Source organism: Stenella coeruleoalba (genome assembly GCF_951394435.1).
Source record: "Stenella coeruleoalba genome assembly, contig: scaffold_107, whole genome shotgun sequence".
NCBI classification, from domain to species: domain Eukaryota; kingdom Metazoa; phylum Chordata; class Mammalia; order Artiodactyla; family Delphinidae; genus Stenella; species Stenella coeruleoalba.
The window spans coordinates 429,485-449,346 of record NW_027646064.1 but is presented as its reverse complement, the minus strand read 5'-3'; the positions used below and the strand labels follow the sequence as shown (position 1 = coordinate 449,346).

General features: G+C 44.6%; 1 long non-coding RNA gene across 3 annotated transcripts in view; it reads left to right on the top strand.

The window, feature by feature from the left end:
• The window catches only part of LOC307181365, a 1,041,989-nt gene that overhangs the window by 593,098 nt on the left and 429,029 nt on the right, over positions 1 to 19,862 (top strand). Inside the window, exon 1 of one of the 3 annotated variants that reach the window (XR_013826597.1) lies at positions 10,876 to 10,937. The exons of the other annotated variants lie outside the window; for them this stretch is intronic. This is a non-coding gene — a long non-coding RNA (uncharacterized lncRNA). Of the gene's footprint in view, positions 1 to 10,875; positions 10,938 to 19,862 lie in introns of those variants that run through there. 3 annotated transcript variants of the gene reach the window in all.

The window sequence follows — 19,862 nt, the reverse complement described above, 5'->3', positions numbered from 1 at the left end:
CTGGCCGCAACACCGCAGGATGGCTTCAGGCCCTAATCTGGTTCTGGCACGGCACGCTGAGCCTTTGGTTATTTCCTCCTCCTGGTGGGAAATGAGAGTTAAATTTGCCCTTCCAGACACCTCCAGCTAGCCTCTCATTGGTTCTCGCTATTCCTGTTCATCTTCCGCAGAAATTGCAAACTGGGCCAATCAGGAGGTTAAAGGGACTGACTCTCCAAGTCGGGAGAGTGTTAGTAAAGCGTCTGGAATGTTGCACCCGAGTACCAGGGGAGGAAAACTGAGACATATTTGAACACGTCTCCCGTTCACATGGTTGATCATACTCTTGGTTCCACATGCATGTTTTAGCTCAAGGAAGAATACCTTAAACCTGGAGAGTTGAGACCCGTGTAATGGGTACCATGCAATATGACTTCAAAGGGTCTTCATTTGCTCACCGAACCTCTCCAATCCTATCACTGCTGCATTTATGCCCCTGTACACACGCTTGATTCTCTTTTGGAGACATAGCAATCCATAGGTTTTAAGATACTTACTAGTCAGGTACATTCTTAGGCGTTTAATATGGGGTTTTGAGTCCATTTCGTTGAGCAAGGAGTAGCTCTTGTCTATTCCATATTTGGCTTAAGGAACTTTATCTGTGCTCATTTCAATCTCTGGTTTTATGCAGCACCCCAACTCACCTTCCCCGTTACGCAAGCATAAGCTGGGTTTCTAAACTTGAGACACTGTTCTGTTTTGTAATTCAGTTCATGTGTAGCCAAGTTCACATTCTGTGTATTAGTGATACCTTATGATGTTTCTTTTCTGTGTGACTTATTTCAGTTCGAATCATCATACCTGAATCCACTCATTATGCTGCTACGGGCCTGATCACATAGATTTCATTGCTTAGTGATATTGCATTGTACGTAAGTACCACAAGTTCTTTATCCATTTTTCACTTTCTGCGATATTGAACTTGTACGGTAAACGAGGTTCTTGTAAACAGAGGCGTCCCAAACTTTGGAGTGGCTGTGTCTTTTTGATTTTAATTTCCCTAAGCTATAGGACCATAAGTGGCAGTGCCCTAGGCTCTGTTGCTTTGTTTTTTAGATGTTTCAGGAAACACCATACACTTCTGCAGAGTGGCTGTTGGCAATTTACATCCCGCCCATCAGCATAAGAAGGCTCCCAGTTCTCCATGGCCTGTCGTGCCTTTATGGATTTTACACTTTTTTCAGATGGCCCTTTTGACCAGGTGGAAGTGAGACTTCATTGTAGTGCAGATTTCCTTTGCAAGCTTGCTTGGTTGGCCAAAAAGGGCATATGAGTTTTTTCCTGAATATATTCAGGAAAAAACGCATACGCCCTTTTTGGCCAAGTGCATCATTGTCGAGTTTCTGACTCTCTTCATATGTTTTCAATGCAATTCCAGTCTACCTCCTGAAATCGGTTTCCTGCAATTCTGCCTTGCTTTCAATGCCTCTTCATAGCCTTACCTCAATATATTTTTTAAAAATAGTTGGCCTTTATAACTCTGCAGGTTTTTGAATTGCAGTGGCCCTTAGCTCCATTTTTTAGCTCTTATTTTTGTGGTCTTGCCCCGTAACCACAGGATTCCTTGAAGCCCTATTTTTCTTCTGGGGCACCTTGCTGTGCCTTTGGTTAATTCTTCTTACTGATGTGATATTAGAGTGACATGTGCCCATTGAAACCGCTACAGCTAGTTTCTCACTGGTTCCCCCTATTCCCATTCATCCTCTGCACTAACTGCAGACTGTGCGATACCAGAACTTAAAGGCATTGACTCCATGTGGGGATGTTGTTAGTAAAGCGGCTGGAATGTCGATCCGGAGCCCCAGGAGAGGAAAAATGAGGTGCGTTTTAGAAACCTTTCCCGATCATATGGTATACCAGTCGCTGGGTTTCCCAAGCATGGTTTAGCTGTAGGAAGATTCCCTTCAACCTGGAGTGTTGGGACCCTTGGACTGAGTAGCATGAAGTATTGCATTAAACTTTCGGCAGTTGCTCACCAAAGCTCACCAATCCTGTCAGCCCCAAGTGTCCAGCCTTATGTCTTATCCAGCTTTGGGTTTATATGTGGTCAATCCAGGTTGCATCACAGCCCCTGAGCGAATTTTGTAAGAATTTTTCTCTCTTTCATTGTTTCAGCGTTTTGTTTTTAAAATTTATTTCTATAATGGGGTTTAGCTCCTTTTCACTGCTGTGTTTGTGCCGCTCTGCACACACTTGATTCCCTTATGGAGATATATCAATACATGGGTTTTAAGATTCTTATTCCTCAGATATATTTCTCTGCGGTGTATAGGGTGTGTTGAGGCCTGTTCATTGAGCAAGGTGTAGATCTTGTCTAATACCTATTTGGTTTATTGAACGGTATCTGTGCTAATTTCAAACTCTGGTTTTATGCATCACCCCACCTCTCCTTTCCCCTTAAGCTGACATAAGTGTGTTTTCTAAATGTGAGACACTGTTCTGTTCTGTAATTCATTTCTTGTGCAGCCATATTTACCCTCCCTCTATAAGTGATATCTTATGATATGTTTCTTTTTCTGTTTGACTTATTTCAAGTAGTATTATCGGACCTAAATCCACTCTTTATCCTTCTACTAGCCTTATTACATTGATTTCATGGTGAAGAGATATTCCATTGTACATAAGTACCACATCTTCTTTATCCATTGTTCTCTTTCCTGGGATATTTAAGGTGTACTGAAGTTGAGGTTCTTGTAAACAGAGTAGCCCTAAACTGTGGTGTGCTTGTGTCTTGTTGATTTTTAGACTTCCCTAGATATACTCCCATGATTGGAAGTGTCCTATGCTCTGTAGCTCTGTTTTTTAGATGATTTAGGAACCACCATACACTTCTCCAGAGTGGCTCTCGGCAGTTCACACACTGCCCATCAGCGTATAAAGGCTCCCTGTTCTCCATGGCCTGTCCTGCATTTCTGGTTTTTACAATTTTTTAGGATGGCCCTTTTGACCGGTGGGAAGTGAGACTTCTTTGTTGTGCACATTTGCATTGCTTGCTTGCTTCGTTGCCCATAAAGTGCGTATGCGTTTTTTCCTGGATATAATCAGGAAAAAACGCATACGCCCTTTTGGGCCAACTGCATCATTGTCGAAATTCTGCCGCTTTTCATGTGCGTTAAAGACGAGTCCAATCTATCTCTTGAAATCTGTTTCTTGCAATTCTGTCTTGCATTCAGATCCTCTTCTTTGCCTTACCTCAACATATTTTTGGACGTTAGTTTTCATTTATAACTCTGCAGGTTTGTGAATTGCAGTGACCCTGAGCTCCATTTTTTAAGTTGCTCTTTTGTGAGCTGGCCTCAAACCCGCAGGATTGCTTCAGGCCCTATTTTGGCTCCGGCGAGGCAGGCTGAGCCTTTCTTTAATTCTTATTCTTAATGGGAAATTAGAGTGATATGTGCCCGTCCAAACCCCTACAACTCTTCTCTCATTGGTTCCCCCTCTTCCCGTTCATCCTCCTCACAATTTGCAAAATGTGTGAAACAGAAGTTTAAATGTGCTGATTCTCCAAGTGGGGAGATTCTAAGTAGCGTGGCTGGAATGGTGAACAGGAGCACCAGGAGAGGATAAATGAGGTGCATTTTAGACACATCTCCCGATCACATGGTGTACAGTCCTCTGGGTTTTCCATGCATGTTTTAGCTGTAGGAAGATCCCTTGAACCTGCAGATTTGGGACCCATTGAATGGGTACCAGGTAGTATTACTTTAAAGGGTGTGCATTTCCTCACCCAACCTCACATTTCTCTTAGCGCAAACAGTTTCCAGCCTTATGTCTCATCCTGCTGTGGGTCTAGATGTGTTCAATCCATGTTGCATCACCGTCCCTGAGGAAAAGTTGTAAGAGGTTTTCTCTGTCTCTCTGTCGTTTATTTTTTTCAATTTATTACTATATTGGTTACAGCTGATTTTCAAAGCTCTGTTTCTTGCTGCTGTACATCCACTTGATTCACGTACAGAGAGACATCAATAAATTCTTTTTCAGATTCTTACCAGTCGTATATATTCTTTTCCGGTGACTTGAGTGTGCTGAGTGCAGTTCTTTTAGCTACCGTGTAGGCCTTGTTGATTATCAGTTTGGTATTTGGAATGGTATCTTTGCTAATTTCAACCTCCTGGATGATGCCTCACCCCTCCCCACCTTTCCCGTTTAGCAGCCTTATGCGTGTTTTCTACATATTTGACTATGTTTTTGTTTTGTAATTTATTTCATGTGTAGCCATTTTGGATTCCACCTTTAAGTGATATCTTATGATATGTGTCTTTTTCTTTTTGAATTCTGTCACTTAGAATGATCATACGTAACTCCTCCGGAGTTGTTACAACTGGCCATATTTCATTGATTTCCAGGCTGAATAATATTCCACTCTACCTAAGTACCACATCTCTATCCATTTTTTCCCTCCAGAGACATTTAAGTTATATCCTAGTCGAGGATCTTTTAAACAGAGAGGGGGTAAACATTGGGGTGCCTGTGTCCTCTCGATTTTTGTTTTTCCCAAGATATACGCCCGTGAGTGCAAGTGCCCTATGCTCTGTAGCTCATTTTTTAGATGCTTTAGTAAACACAATACACTTCTCCAGAATGGCCGTTGGCAATATACATTTCCACTATAAGTCTCACAGGGCTCCCTCTTCTCGTTGCCCTGTCCTGCATTTCTGTTGTTTACGCTTTATGAGGATGGCTCTTCTGACTGATGCGAAGTGATATCTTTTGTGGTATTGACTTCCAGTGCCCACCTGTTTGGTTGGCTAAAAAAGTGTATGCCCTTTTCTTGAATATATACAGAAAAGAACGCATACACCCTTTTTGGCCAACTGCAATGTTGGCAATGTTCAGCTCCTTTTCTTGTGCTTAATGGCGAGTCCTTTCTACCTCCTCAAATCCCTTTCCTGCCATTCTCCCTTGCTTACAAGTCCTTTTCTCTGACTTTCCTCAAGACATTTTTCAGTGATGGATATTTTCAACTCTGCAGTTTTGTGAATTTTACTGCCCCTGAGTTCCATTGTTCAACTCGTGTTTATGGGAACTGGCCACAAAGCAGCGGGATTTCCTCAAGCCCTATACTGTTTCCATGGGCAACCCTAGCCTTTGGTCAATTCGTCTTCCTGATTGGAAATTAGAGTGACATGTGCCTGTCTGAACACCTAGGACTTGTCTCTCATTGTTCCTCATCCTTCCGCTTCATCCTCTGGACAAATTCCAAACTGTACGCAACAGGATGTTGACAGTGCTGACATCTCCAAGTGGGGAGACTGTTAGTAAAGACGCTGGAGGGGTGAACCCGAGCACCAGGAGATGAGGAGATGAGATGCCTTTTCCAAACTCTTCCCGATCAGACGGTATACCATCCTCTGGGTGTGACAGACATGTTTTAGCAGTAGGAAGAGTCCCATTCATGTAAGGAGAACACCAGGGCTTTTTCAAAATCAGTGTCTCCCCGAAACCCAAACTGGGGAATTTTTTAAGCTACGGCTACACATATGTTCATTAAGGGCTTTGGGAAGTAGGCAGAGTCCAAACTTTAGATGATTGAAGTCTTCAGGGTCAGAAGCACTCACCACCAGCTTCCCTTAGGCTACACTTTAACTGTCATTGATAGATGATGTCAATAAAAATATCTATTCTTTTTCAGATTATTTCCCCTTATAGGTTATTGCAAAATGTTGAGTGTAGTTCCCTGTGCTATACAGTAGTTCCTTGTTGATGATCTATTTTATACATAGCAGTGTGTATGTGTTCATTCCAAACTGTTAATTTATCCCTCCTCCCACCTTTCCCCTTTGGTAATAATAAATTATAAGATTTTATACTTCTCAGAAATGGGGGAGCTAAAAGAGAGGTATCATTTTCAATGGAAAAGCATTTAAAACAAGATTGAAGGTTTAACCAAGATTATTAGATGTACATCCTTGGAAAGAAATCACTTCGTTTCTCTAATATTGACCCGACAAATAAGACAAACCTTTTCACTGAACTTGCTTATAAAAAGTGATGGAAATATCAAATGGAAGTGTTAAAAACATCTTATTTTACCCGAGCCTTATACACTGTTCTATGTTAACTACAGTTTGGCTCACACATCTGTTCATTGAGGTTACAATAGTCTCAATTTCTGTTACTGATCCTCCAGAGTGGACCCCAACAAGTGTCCCCCTGCCCAGTGTCATTGGGGCCAACAGATCGAGACTGAGTTTGGTTCACAAGCAAAGGAAACTTTATATTTTGATCAGAGAATGGAGAGGTGAGAGCATGCACTACCCCGTGGGCTGTGGGCTGGGCTGCTGTGTAGAGATCCTGTCAGAGTCAGTGGGAGGGAGGGAGGCGGCGGAGCTCTCGAGGGCCGGGTTGGCTGTAGCTCAGGCTCTATATCGTGGAGTCTGCACTGGGCCCCAGGAGCTGAGGTGTCGACCCAGCCATTCTGCACTAGGAGATCTGGTCTGAAGTGCCGGGTGTGGAACCTCTGCATGCGGGACCCTAGGAGCACGTGAAATTAGACAAAGCACAAAGGATAAAAAAGGTTAGACTTGACTTTATTGCCCAGATTCTACTTTTATCTCCCAGGGATTTTTAATGGGCTTTGCTGGGGACAAACCCCTCCTCTGCCTTTTGTCCCGTTCCTCATTCTTGGAGTGCTGAGGGTGCAGACCCTTCTTCTGTAACTGCTGAGTGCTGAGTTGGGAGCCCTCATACCCTGGGGCGAGGGTCAGAGCTTCTCCCCAGCAGCCTCCCGGTGACGTTGATTGTCCCCAGGACCCCTGCCTCCCTGCTCGTCCACCTGAGCACCAGCATTGGAAGTGTTATAGATTCTAATGACCTTTAAGGGTCCAGGAAAGAGATGTGCAGAGACGCTGTGGGGGCCGGTTTCACCCCGCCCCACATTTGTTCGGCCACCTTAGGCTGACCGTCTCTGCCAGCCTAGATGCTCTGACCAGTAGTCTGCGCTTTCCTCAATTAGGCCCCTGAATTAACGTACAAACAGCACCAGGTGTCAGAGCCCTGCCCGCTCAACTCCCAGACAGTCCAGGGTCAGTGGTGATCAAGGACCATGATGGCTACTGAGTCAACAGCCTTTTGAAGTAAACAGGAGTCCAGCCGGTCTTATTGGCCACCATCATCACGGTGTCTGTAGGCTTTTCTATGGTGACAGTGTGGTATACTGTTCCCCCGCCAAGATTATTAGCTCCCCTCTGGGTGCAGTAAGTCCTGCAAGCAGTAGTCTACTCTTTTGGGACACACTCTTGTTGTTTTATGAGAGAAACTCCAGGTCAAGTGATGTTCACACGAGTCGTCATGGTGCCCTGTTGCCCCCGGTTATCTCTCTGGATGTTGGAGTTGGAGGGCCTCCTCACTCGAGGTCGGTGTGCCCACGGAGCGAACCCTGCAACTTCAGGGCATGGTTGGTGGTTAGGATCACCACGTGGGGTCCTTTTCCCTTAGGAGGGAGGTGGCCTTTTGGGCTGCTGATTTCCAGGTTTTTAGATACCGCCAGTATCTTGGCCAGATGTGGCAGTGGGCCAAGCCCCTTAGTGACCGTAGTTTATCCTACCTGGATGGCATTCTTGCATTGTTCCATTTCAAGTGGTCCCAGTTTTTGCACTAATTCTCCAATGGCGATTCACCTTTCACCGGGAATGTAAAGGTCAAAGGGTTTAGCTAAATTAGGGAGTTCCAGGGCAAGGGTCTGAATTGACTGCTCTTTCCATTCTTGAAAGGCCACTTCTGGATTCTATTCAAAAGGATCATCATCTTTTCCTTTCAGTGTTTCATATAGAGGCCCAGCTAGTAGACTGTAGTTAGGGATCCAGAAGCAGCAAACCCTGGCCTCCCCAGGAACCCCTAAGCTGTCTTCTAGTTTTAGAAAGGGGTAAGGCTGAAAATGGTTTCTTCCCTTTCCTGGGATGGGCTTCTCTGACCTTCTGTGAGAATGAAGCCCAGGCAGGTCACCGCAGTCTGTGATATTTGAGCTTTTTCTTGGACAACTTCTATCCTTTATTGGCTTGGTAGTTCAGAGGCCTCCTTAGTAGGGCTGGTGATCAGAATGTCGTCTGCATATTGAAGGAGGGTTTCCTTTTCCAGAGGTAGAACTTTTAGGTCTTTAGCTAAGCTTTCCCCAGAGATGGTGTGGGAATTTTTGCACCCTTGGGGCCAGACGGCCCGGAAGTATTGTTTTAGTTGTATGTTGAGTCCTGCCACTCACAAGCCAAAATTTCTTGTGACTCTGGGACTAATGGAATACAAAAGAAGGCATCATTGAAGACTAATACAGAATACCATGTCCTGGTGGTTGGTAGAATGACCAGCAGGGTGTAGGAATTAGGAGCAACTGGAGGTATATCCTCGGTGGCTTCACGGACTGTCCTGACATCCTTTACCAGGTCCCCAGCAGCCCATGGGGCTCTCGTGGTCAGACCAATCCCAGAATATGGAGCTCACCTGGGCAGGTACCCCACCCCCACCCCAGCCCACGGGGCTCTCGTGGTCAGGCCCCTCCCAGGATACAGAGCTACCCTTGCAGGTACCGTGGCAGGGCTGGGCACACAGGAACCGTGCACATAGCCCTCATTGCAGAGCACCCCCAGCTCACCTGTCACTCAGAGCTGACACAGAGCACCTCAGAGCAGGACTTGAACTAACAAACAGCAGCTGCGACAGGTCTGTGACCCTGGGCATCACTCCGTGAGGCCTCCCTCCACCTGGTCTTCCAGAGACTTCCACTGCACCCGGGGCACCAGGCCTCTGTCTCCAACCACCACCCACCCCTCCTCTCCCTGACTCCTGGGTTCCTCTCATTAGGAGAGGGTTTTCTTGAAGTTGTCTCCCACTCATGGGCCAGATAAAATGATTAGAAAACAAGCCAAAGCTGCAGCCCCTTGTCTATCCTGACTCTCAGGAGCCCACACCTGTTCCTTGGACCTGGCCGGTTCAGCAAGTTCCATTTTCTGCAACTGTGAGCCCCTGAGGGGTGATGATTGGCTGACCTGGGCAGCCTTACCGTGCCGGCCAGCCCTCCCCAGGTGTGCCTGGGTTGAGATCAATATAAATACCACTCCAGGCAGCAAGAGCCCCTGCAGCCGTGCCTGACGCCATTTTCTCTGCCCTGTCAGCAGTCTCGGGGCTGGGCTGGTGGGAGGGAGTGAGAGGCCACGGCTTTGTGGGTGGCCCAGTGTGAGTGGGGCTCTGCTGGACTTTCTGCAGCAGTTGCCAGGCTGCCACCTGCTAAAGAAGAGGATGTGTCACCCATACCTGCTGCTGGAATTTCTCCCTGGGCAGAGGTGAGGAAGGAAAAAAGCAGTGGAGGCAGGGACAGGACGGGTATCTCAGGCAGGGAAATGGAAATCTTCCAGAAGAGCACCCAGGGCCAGGACCATCCTGGCTGGCCTGCAGGCACCAAGTCGGCCGGCATGCTGTCACTCGTGTGGCTCTATGGCCCTTCCTCTAGGCTTTCAAGTCCTTGTATATATTCAGGTGTTTTACCTGGGACGGGTGGGAATAGTTCAGCAGCAACTGGCCTGGGGCTCAGCTCACGTTTACTCACAGATGCCTCGGCACGGTGCCCCAGCTTTGCAATGAGGACGCTTGTTGCGTGGGGGCTGCTGGCTGAATGGGAGACGATTCCCCACCACTGACCAACTTCAGAATTGTTTACAACTGGAGCAAGTGCCCTGATACGGTTTTCCTCTGTGTAACTGGTGGGTTCTGTGTTTTTTTTCTCTTTTTCGTTTTTGGTTCAAGGTAGATTTTATTCCTCTTTTTTGTATTTACAGATATAAGCATGGAAATAATTTATTTATATAAATATATGTATGTGCAGGGAATAATTGTTTTTTCTGTTTTATTTTTTAAATTTTACTTCTTTTTAATTTTGAATTTTATTTTATATTTTTATACAGCAGGTTCTTATTGGGTATCTATTTTATACATATAAATGTATACATGCCAATCCCAGTCTCTCAACTCCTCCCACCACCACCCCCCCAACAGCTTTCCCCCCTTGTTGTCCATACGTTTGTTGTCTACATCTGTTGCTCTATTTATGCCTTGCAAAATGGTTAATCTGTACAGTTTTTCTAGGTTCCACATATATGCATGAATATACAAGATTTGTTTTTCTCTTTCTGACTTACTTCACTCTGTATGACAGTCTCTAGATCCATCGACGTCTCTACAAATGACCCAATTTCATTCCTTTTCATGGCTTAGTAATATTCCATTTTATATATGTACCACAGCTTTATGCATTCGTCTGTCTGTGGGCATTTAGGTTGCTTCCATTACCTCGATATTGTAAATAGTGATGCAATGAACATTGCGGTGAATGACTCTTTTTGATTTATGGTTTTGTCTGGGTATATGTCCAGTACTGGGATTGCTGTATCATATGGTAATTCTATTGTTAGTTTCTTAAGAAATTCCATATTGTTCTCCATAATGACTGTATCAATTTATATTCCCAACAATAGTGGAAGAGGGTTCCTTTTCTCCACACCCTTTCCAGCATTTTTTGTTTGTAGATTTTCAATGATGCCTATTCTACCAGGTGTGAGGTGATACCTCATTGTTGAATCCATTTCGTTGAGCAACGGGTAGCTCTTGTCTATTACATATTTGGCTTATGGAACGGTATCTGTGCTAATTTCAAACTCTGCTTTTATGCAGCACCCCAACTCACCTTCCCCCTTAAGCAGGCATAAGTTGGTTTTCTAAATTTGAGACCATGTTCTGTTCTGTAATTCAGTTCCTGTGTAGCCAAGTTTACATTCCGTGTATTACTGATATCTTATGATGTTTCTTTTTCTGTGTGACTTATTTCAGTTAGAATCATCATACCTGAATCCACTCATTGTGCTGCTAAGGGCCTGATGACACAGATATCATTGCTGAGTGATATTGCTTTGTAAGTAAATACCACAACTTCTTTCTCCATTTTTCACTTTCTGCGATGTTGAACTTGTACTGTAAACGAGGTTCTTGTAAACAGAGCCGTTCGAAACTTTGGGGTGGCTGTGTCTTTTGGATTTTAATTTCCCTAAGCTATAGGACCATAAGTGGAAGTGCCCTAGGTTCTGTTGCTTTCTTTTTTAGATGTTTCAGGAAACACCATACACTTCTCCCGAGTGGTTGTTGGCAATTTACATCCCGCCCATCAGCATAACAAGGCTCCCAGTTCTCCATGGCCTGTCCTGCCTTTCTGGATTTTACACTTTTTTCAGATGGCCCTTTTGACCGGGGGGAAGTGAGACTTCATTGTAGTGCAGATTTCCTTTGCAAGCTTGCTTGGTTGGCCAAAAAGGGCGTATGCGTTTTTTCCTGAATATATTCAGGAAAATACGCATACGCCCTTTTTGGCCAAGTGCATCATTGTGGACGTTCTGCCTCTTTTCCTATGCTTTCAATGCAATTCCAGTCTACCTCCTGAAATCGGTTTCCTGCAATTCTGCCCCGCTTTCAAGTCCTCTTGGCAGCCTTACTTCAGTCTATTTTTGGACGATAGCTGTCATTTATAACTCTGCAGGTTTGTGAATTACAGTGCCCCTGAGCTCCTTTCTTCAACTCGCTTTCTTGTGACCTGGCCGCAACACCGCAGGAGGTCTTCAGGCCCTAATCTGGTTCTGGCACGGCACGATGAGCCTTTGGTTAATTCCTCTTCCTGGTGGGAAATGAGAGTTAAATTTGCCCATCCAGACACCTCCAGCTAGTCTCTCATTGGTTCTCGCTATTCCTGTTCATCTTCCACAGAAATTGCAAACTGGGCCAAACAGGAGGTTAAAGGGACTGACTCTCCAAGTGGGGAGAGTGTTAGTAAAGTGTCTGGAATGTTGCACCCGAGTACCAGGGTACGAAAACTGAGACATATTTGAACACGTCTCCCGATCACATGGTTGATCATACTCTAGGTTCCACATGCATGTTTTAGCTGAAGGAAGAATACCTTAAACCTGGAGAGTTGAGACCCGTGTAATGGGTACCATGCAATATGACTTCAAAGGGTCTTCATTTGCTCACCGAACCTCTCCAATCCTATCACTGCTGCGTTTATGCCCCTGTACACATGCTTGATTCTCTTTTGGAGACATAGCAATCCATAGGTTTTACGATACTTACTAGTCAGGTACATTCTTAGGCGTTTAATATGCGGTGTTGAGTCCATTTCGTTGAGCAAGGAGTAGCTCTTGTCTATTCCATATTTGACTTAAGGAACTTTATCTGTGCTCATTTCAATCTCTGGTTTTATGCAGCACCCCAACTCACCTTTAACCTTAAGCCAGCATAAGTTGGTTTTCTAAATTTGAGACGCTGTTCTGTTCTGTAATTCAGTTCCTTTGTAGCCAAGTTTACATTCCGTGTATTACTGATATCTTATGATGTTTCTTTTTCTGTGTGACTTATTTCAGTTAGAATCATCATACCTGAACCCACTCATTGTGATGCTAAGGGCCTGATGACATAGATTTCATTGCTGAGTGATATTGCTTTGTAAGTAAATACCACAACTTCTTTATCCATTTTTCACTTTCTGCGATGTTGAACTTGTACTGTAAACGAGGTTCTTGTAAACAGAGGCGTCCCAAACTTTGGGGTGGCTGTGTCTTTTTGATTTTAATTTCCCTAAGCTATAGGACCATAAGTGGCAGTGCACTAGGCTCTGTTGCTTTGTTTTTTAGATGTTTCAGGAAACACCATACACTTCTCCTGAGTGTCTGTTGGCAATTTACATCCCGCCCATCAGCATAACAAGGCTCCCAGTTCTCCATGGCCTGTCCTGCCTTTCTGGATTTTACACTTTTTTCAGATGGCCCTTTTGACCGGGGGGAAGTGAGACTTCATTGTAGTGCAGATTTCCTTTGCAAGCTTGCTTGGTTGGCCAAAAAGGGCGTATGCGTTTTTTCCTGAATATATTCAGGAAAAAACGCATACGCCCTTTTTGGCCAAGTGCATCATTGTGGACGTTCTGCCTCTTTTCCTATGCTTTCAATGCAATTCCAGTCTACCTCCTGAAATCGGTTTCCTGCAATTCTGCCCCGCTTTCAAGTCCTCTTGGCAGCCTTACTTCAGTCTATTTTTGGACGATAGCTGTCATTTATAACTCTGCAGTTTTGTCAATTACAGTGCCCCTGAGCTCCTTTCTTCAACTCGCTTTCTTTTGAGCTGGCCGCAACACCGCAGGATGGCTTCAGGCCCTAATCTGGTTCCGGTACGGCACGCTGAGCCTTTGGTTATTTCCTCTTCCTGGTGGGAAATGAGAGTTAAATTTCCCCGTCCAGACACCTCCAGCTAGCCTCTCATTGGTTCTCGCTATTCCTGTTCATCTTCCGCAGAAATTGCAAACTGGGCCAAACAGGAGGTTAAAGGCGCTGACTCTCCAAGTGGGGAGAGTGTTAGTAAAGCGTCTGGAATGTTGCACCCGAGTACCAGGGGAGGAAAACTGAGACATATTTGAACACGTCTCCCGATCACATGGTTGATCATACTCTGGGTTCCACATGCATGTTTTAGCTGAAGGAAGAATACCTAAAACCTGGGTAGTTGAAACCCGTGGAATGGGTACCATGCAATATGACTTCAAAGGGTCTTCATTTGCTCACCGAACCTCTCCAATCCTATCACTGCTGCGTTTATGCCCCTGTACACATGCTTGATTCTCTTTCGGAGACATAGCAATCCATAGGTTTTAAGATACTTAATAGTCAGGTACATTCTTAGGCGTTTAATATGGGGTTTTGAGTCCATTTCGTTGAGCAAGGAGTAGCTCTTGTCTATTCCATATTTGGCTTAAGGAACTTTATCTGTGCTCATTTCAATCTCTGGTTTTATGCAGCACCCCAACTCATCTTTACCCTTAAGCAAGCATAAGTTGGTTTTCTAAATTTGAGACCCTGTTCTGTTTTGGAATGCAGTTCCTGTGTAGCCAAGTTTACATTCCGTGTATTAGTGATATCTTATGATGTTTCTTTTTCTGTGTGACTTATTTCAGTTAGAATCATCGTACCTGAATCCACTCATTATGCTGCTACGGGCCTGATGACATAGATTTCATTGCTGAGTGATACTGCATTGTACGTAAGTACCACAAGTTCTTTATCCATTTTTCACTTTCTGCGATGTTGAACTTGTACTGTAAACGAGGTTCTTGTAAACAGAGGCGTCCCAAACTTTGGGGTGGCTGTGTCTTTTTGATTTTAATTTCCCTAAGCTATAGGACCATAAGTGGCAGTGCCCTAGGCTCTGTTGCTTTGATTTTTAGATGTTTCAGGAAACACCATACACTTCTCCCGAGTGTCTGTTGGCAATTTACATCCCGCCCATCAGCATAACAAGGCTCCCAGTTCTCCATGGCCTGTCCTGCCTTTCTGGATTTTACACTTTTTTCAGATGGCCCTTTTGACCGGGGGGAAGTGAGACTTCATTGTAGTGCAGATTTCCTTTGCAAGCTTGCTTGGTTGGCCAAAAAGGGCGTATGCGTTTTTTCCTGAATATATTCAGGAAAAAACGCATACGCCCTTTTTGGCCAAGTGCATCATTGTGGACGTTCTGCCTCTTTTCCTATGCTTTCAATGCAATTCCAGTCTACCTCCTGAAATCGGTTTCCTGCAATTCTGCCCCGCTTTCAAGTCCTCTTGGCAGCCTTACTTCAGTCTATTTTTGGACGATAGCTGTCATTTATAACTCTGCAGGTTTGTGAATTACAGTGCCCCTGAGCTCCTTTCTTCAACTCGCTTTCTTTTGAGCTGGCCGCAACACCGCAGGATGGCTTCAGGCCCTAATCTGGTTCCGGTACGGCACGCTGAGCCTTTGGTTATTTCATCTTCCTGGTGGGAAATGAGAGTTAAATTTGCCCGTCCAGACACCTCCAGCTAGCCTCTCATTGGTTCTCACTATTCCTGTTCATCTTCCGCAGAAATTGCAAACTGGGCCAAACAGGAGGTTAAAGGTGCTGACTCTCCAAGTGGGGAGAGTGTTAGTAAAGCGTCTGGAATGTTGCACCCGAGTACCAGGGGAGGAAAACTGAGACATATTTGAACACGTCTCCCGATCACATGGTTGATCATACTCTAGGTTCCACATGCATGTTTTAGCTGAAGGAAGAATACCTTAAACGTGGGTAGTTGAAACCCGTGGAATGGGTACCATGCAATATGACTTCAAAGGGTCTTCATTTGCTCACCGAACCTCTCCAATCCTATCACTGCTGCGTTTATGTCCCTGTACACATGCTTGATTCTCTTTCGGACACATAGCAATCCATAGGTTTTAAGATACTTACTAGTCAGGTACATTCTTAGGCGTTTAATATTGGGTGTTGAGTCCATTTCGTTGAGCAAGGAGTAGCTCTTGTCTATTCCATATTTGGCTTAAGGAACTTTATCTGTGCTCATTTCAATCTCTGGTTTTATGCAGCACCCCAACTCACCTTTCCCCTTAAGCAAGCATAAGTTGGTTTTCTAAATTTGAGACCCTGTTCTGTTCTTTAATTCAGTTCCTGTGTAGCCAAGTTTACATTCCGTGTATTACTGATATCTTATGATGTTTCTTTTTCTGTGTGACTTACTTCAGTTAGAATCATCATACCTGAATCCACTCATTGTGCTGCTAAGGGCCTGATGACACAGATTTCATTGCTGAGTGATATTGCTTTGTAAGTAAATACCACAACTTCTTTATCCATTTTTCACTTTCTGCGATGTTGAACTTGTACTGTAAACGAGGTTCTTGTAAACAGAGGCGTCCCAAACTTTGGGGTGGCTGTGTCTTTTTGATTTTAATTTCCCTAAGCTATAGGACCATAAGTGGCAGTGCACTAGGCTCTGTTGCTTTGTTTTTTAGATGTTTCAGGAAACACCATACACTTCTCCCGAGTGGTTGTTGGCAATTTACATCCCGCCCATCAGCATAACAAGGCTCCCAGTTCTCCATGGCCTGTCCTGCCTTTCTGGATTTTACACTTTTTTCAGATGGCCCTTTTGACCGGGGGGAAGTGAGACTTCATTGTAGTGCAGATTTCCTTTGCAAGCTTGCTTGGTTGGCCAAAAAGGGCGTATGCGTTTTTTCCTGAATATATTCAGGAAAAAACGCATACACCCTTTTTGGCCAAGTGCATCATTGTGGACGTTCTGCCTCTTTTCCTATGCTTTCAATGCAATTCCAGTCTACCTCCTGAAATCGGTTTCCTGTAATTCTGCCCCACTTTCATATCCTCTTGGCAGTCTTACTTCAGTCTATTTTTGGACGAGAGCTGTCATTTATAACTCTGCAGGTTTGTGAATTACAGTGCCCCTGAGCTCCTTTCTTCAACTCGCTTTCTTTTGAGCTGGCCGCAACACCGCAGGATGGCTTCAGGCCCTAATCTGGTTCCGGCCCGGCACGCTGAGCCTTTGGTTATTTCCTCTTCCTGGTGGGAAATGAGAGTTAAATTTGCCCGTCCAGACACCTCCAGCTAGCCTCTCATTGGTTCTCGCTATTCCTGTTCATCTTCCGCAGAAATTGCAAACTGGGCCAAACAGGAGGTTAAAGGCGCTGACTCTCCAAGTGGGGAGAGTGTTAGTAAAGCGTCTGGAATGTTGCACCCGAGTACCAGGGTACGAAAACTGAGACATATTTGAACACGTCTCCCGTTCACATGGTTGATCATACTTGGGTTCCACATGCATGTTTTAGCTGAAGGAAGAATACCTTAAACCTGGAGAGTTGAGACCCGTGTAATGGTTACCATGCAATATGACTTCAAAGGGTCTTCATTTGCTCACCGAACCTCTCCAATCCTATCACTGCTGCGTTTATGCCCCTGTACACATGCTTGATTCTCTTTTGGAGACATAGCAATCCATAGGTTTTACGATACTTACTAGTCAGGTACATTCTTAGGCGTTTAATATGCGGTGTTGAGTCCATTTCGTTGAGCAAGGAGTAGCTCTTGTCTATTCCATATTTGGCTTAAGGAACTTTATCTGTGCTCATTTCAATCTCTGGTTTTATGCAGCACCCCAACTCACCTTTACCCTTAAGCAAGCATAAGTTGGTTTTCTAAATTTGAGACCCTGTTCTGTTCTGTAATTCAGTTCCTGTGTAGCCAAGTTTCCATTCCGTGTATTACTGATATCTTATGATGTTTCTTTTTCTGTGTGACTTATTTCAGTTAGAATCATCATACCTGAATCCACTCATTGTGATGCTAAGGGCCTGATGACACAGATTTCATTGCTGAGTGATATTGCTTTGTAAGTAAATACCACAACTTCTTTATCCATTTTTCACTTTCTGCGATGTTGAACTTGTACTGTAAACGAGGTTCTTGTAAACAGAGCCGTTCCAAACTTTGGGGTGGCTGTGTCTTTTTGATTTTAATTTCCCTAAGCTATAGGACCATAAGTGGAAGTGCCCTAGGTTCTGTTGCTTTGTTTTTTAGATGTTTCAGGAAACACCATACACTTCTCCCGAGTGGTTGTTGGCAATTTACATCCCGCCCATCAGCATAACAAGGCTCCCAGTTCTCCATGGCCTGTCCTGCCTTTCTGGATTTTACACTTTTTTCAGATGGCCCTTTTGACCGGGGGGAAGTGAGACTTCATTGTAGTGCAGATTTCCTTTGCAAGCTTGCTTGGTTGGCCAAAAAGGGCGTATGCGTTTTTTCCTGAATATATTCAGGAAAAAACTCATACGCCCTTTTTGGCCAAGTGCATCATTGTGGACGTTCTGCCTCTTTTCCTATGCTTTCAATGCAATTCCAGTCTACCTCCTGAAATCGGTTTCCTGCAATTCTGCCCCGCTTTCAAGTCCTCTTGGCAGCCTTACTTCAGTCTATTTTTGGACGATAGCTGTCATTTATAACTCTGCAGTTTTGTCAATTACAGTGCCCCTGAGCTCCTTTCTTCAACTCGCTTTCTTTTGAGCTGGCCGCAACACCGCAGGATGGCTTCAGGCCCTAATCTGGTTCCGGCACGGCACGCTGAGCCTTTGGTTATTTCCTCTTCCTGGTGGGAAATGAGAGTTAAATTTGCCCGTCCAGACACCTCCAGCTAGCCTCTCATTGGTTCTCGCTATTCCTGTTCATCTTCCGCAGAAATTGCAAACTGTGCCAAACAGGAGGTTAAAGGCGCTGACTCTCCAAGTGGGGAGAGTGTTAGTAAAGCGTCTGGAATGTTGCACCCGAGTACCAGGGGAGGAAAACTGAGACATATTTGAACACGTCTCCCGATCACATGGTTGATCATACTCTGGGTTCCACATGCATGTTTTAGCTGAAGGAAGAATACCTAAAACCTGGGTAGTTGAAACCCGTGGAATGGGTACCATGCAATATGACTTCAAAGGGTCTTCATTTGCACACCGAACCTCTCCAATCCTATCACTGCTGCGTTTATGCCCCTGTACACATGCTTGATTCTCTTTCAGAAACATAGCAATCCATAGGTTTTAAGATACTTAATAGTCAGGTACATTCTTAGGCGTTTAATATGGGGTTTTGAGTCCATTTCGTTGAGCAAGGAGTAGCTCTTGTCTATTCCATATTTGGCTTAAGGAACTTTATCTGTGCTCATTTCAATCTCTGGTTTTATGCAGCACCCCAACTCACCTTTACCCTTAAGCAAGCATAAGTTGGTTTTCTAAATTTGAGACCCTGTTCTGTTTTGGAATGCAGTTCCTGTGTAGCCAAGTTTACATTCCGTGTATTAGTGATATCTTATGATGTTTCTTTTTCTGTGTGACTTATTTCAGTTAGAATCATCGTACCTGAATCCACTCATTATGCTGCTACGGGCCTGATGACATAGATTTCATTGCTGAGTGATACTGCATTGTACGTAAGTACCACAAGTTCTTTATCCATTTTTCACTTTCTGCGATGTTGAACTTGTACTGTAAACGAGGTTCTTGTAAACAGAGGCGTCCCAAACTTTGGGGTGGCTGTGTCTTTTTGATTTTAATTTCCCTAAGCTATAGGACCATAAGTGGCAGTGCCCTAGGCTCTGTTGCTTTGATTTTTAGATGTTTCAGGAAACACCATACACTTCTCCCGAGTGTCTGTTGGCAATTTACATCCCGCCCATCAGCATAACAAGGCTCCCAGTTCTCCATGGCCTGTCCTGCCTTTCTGGATTTTACACTTTTTTCAGATGGCCCTTTTGACCGGGGGGAAGTGAGACTTCATTGTAGTGCAGATTTCCTTTGCAAGCTTGCTTGGTTGGCCAAAAAGGGCGTATGCGTTTTTTCCTGAATATATTCAGGAAAAAACGCATACGCCCTTTTTGGCCAAGTGCATCATTGTGGACGTTCTGCCTCTTTTCCTATGCTTTCAATGCAATTCCAGTCTACCTCCTGAAATCGATTTCCTGCAATTCTGCCCCGCTTTCAAGTCCTCTTGGCAGCCTTACTTCAGTCTATTTTTGGACGATAGCTGTCATTTATAACTCTGCAGGTTTGTGAATTACAGTGCCCCTGAGCTCCTTTCTTCAACTCGCTTTCTTTTCAGCTGGCCGCAACACCGCAGGATGGCTTCAGGCCCTAATCTGGTTCCGGTACGGCACGCTGAGCCTTTGGTTATTTCATCTTCCTGGTGGGAAATGAGAGTTAAATTTGCCCGTCCAGACACCTCCAGCTAGCCTCTCATTGGTTCTCACTATTCCTGTTCATCTTCCGCAGAAATTGCAAACTGGGCCAAACAGGAGGTTAAAGGCGCTGACTCTCCAAGTGGGGAGAGTGTTAGTAAAGCGTCTGGAATGTTGCACCCGAGTACCAGGGGAGGAAAACTGAGACATATTTGAACACGTCTCCCGTTCACATGGTTGATCATACTTGGGTTCCACATGCATGTTTTAGCTGAAGGAAGA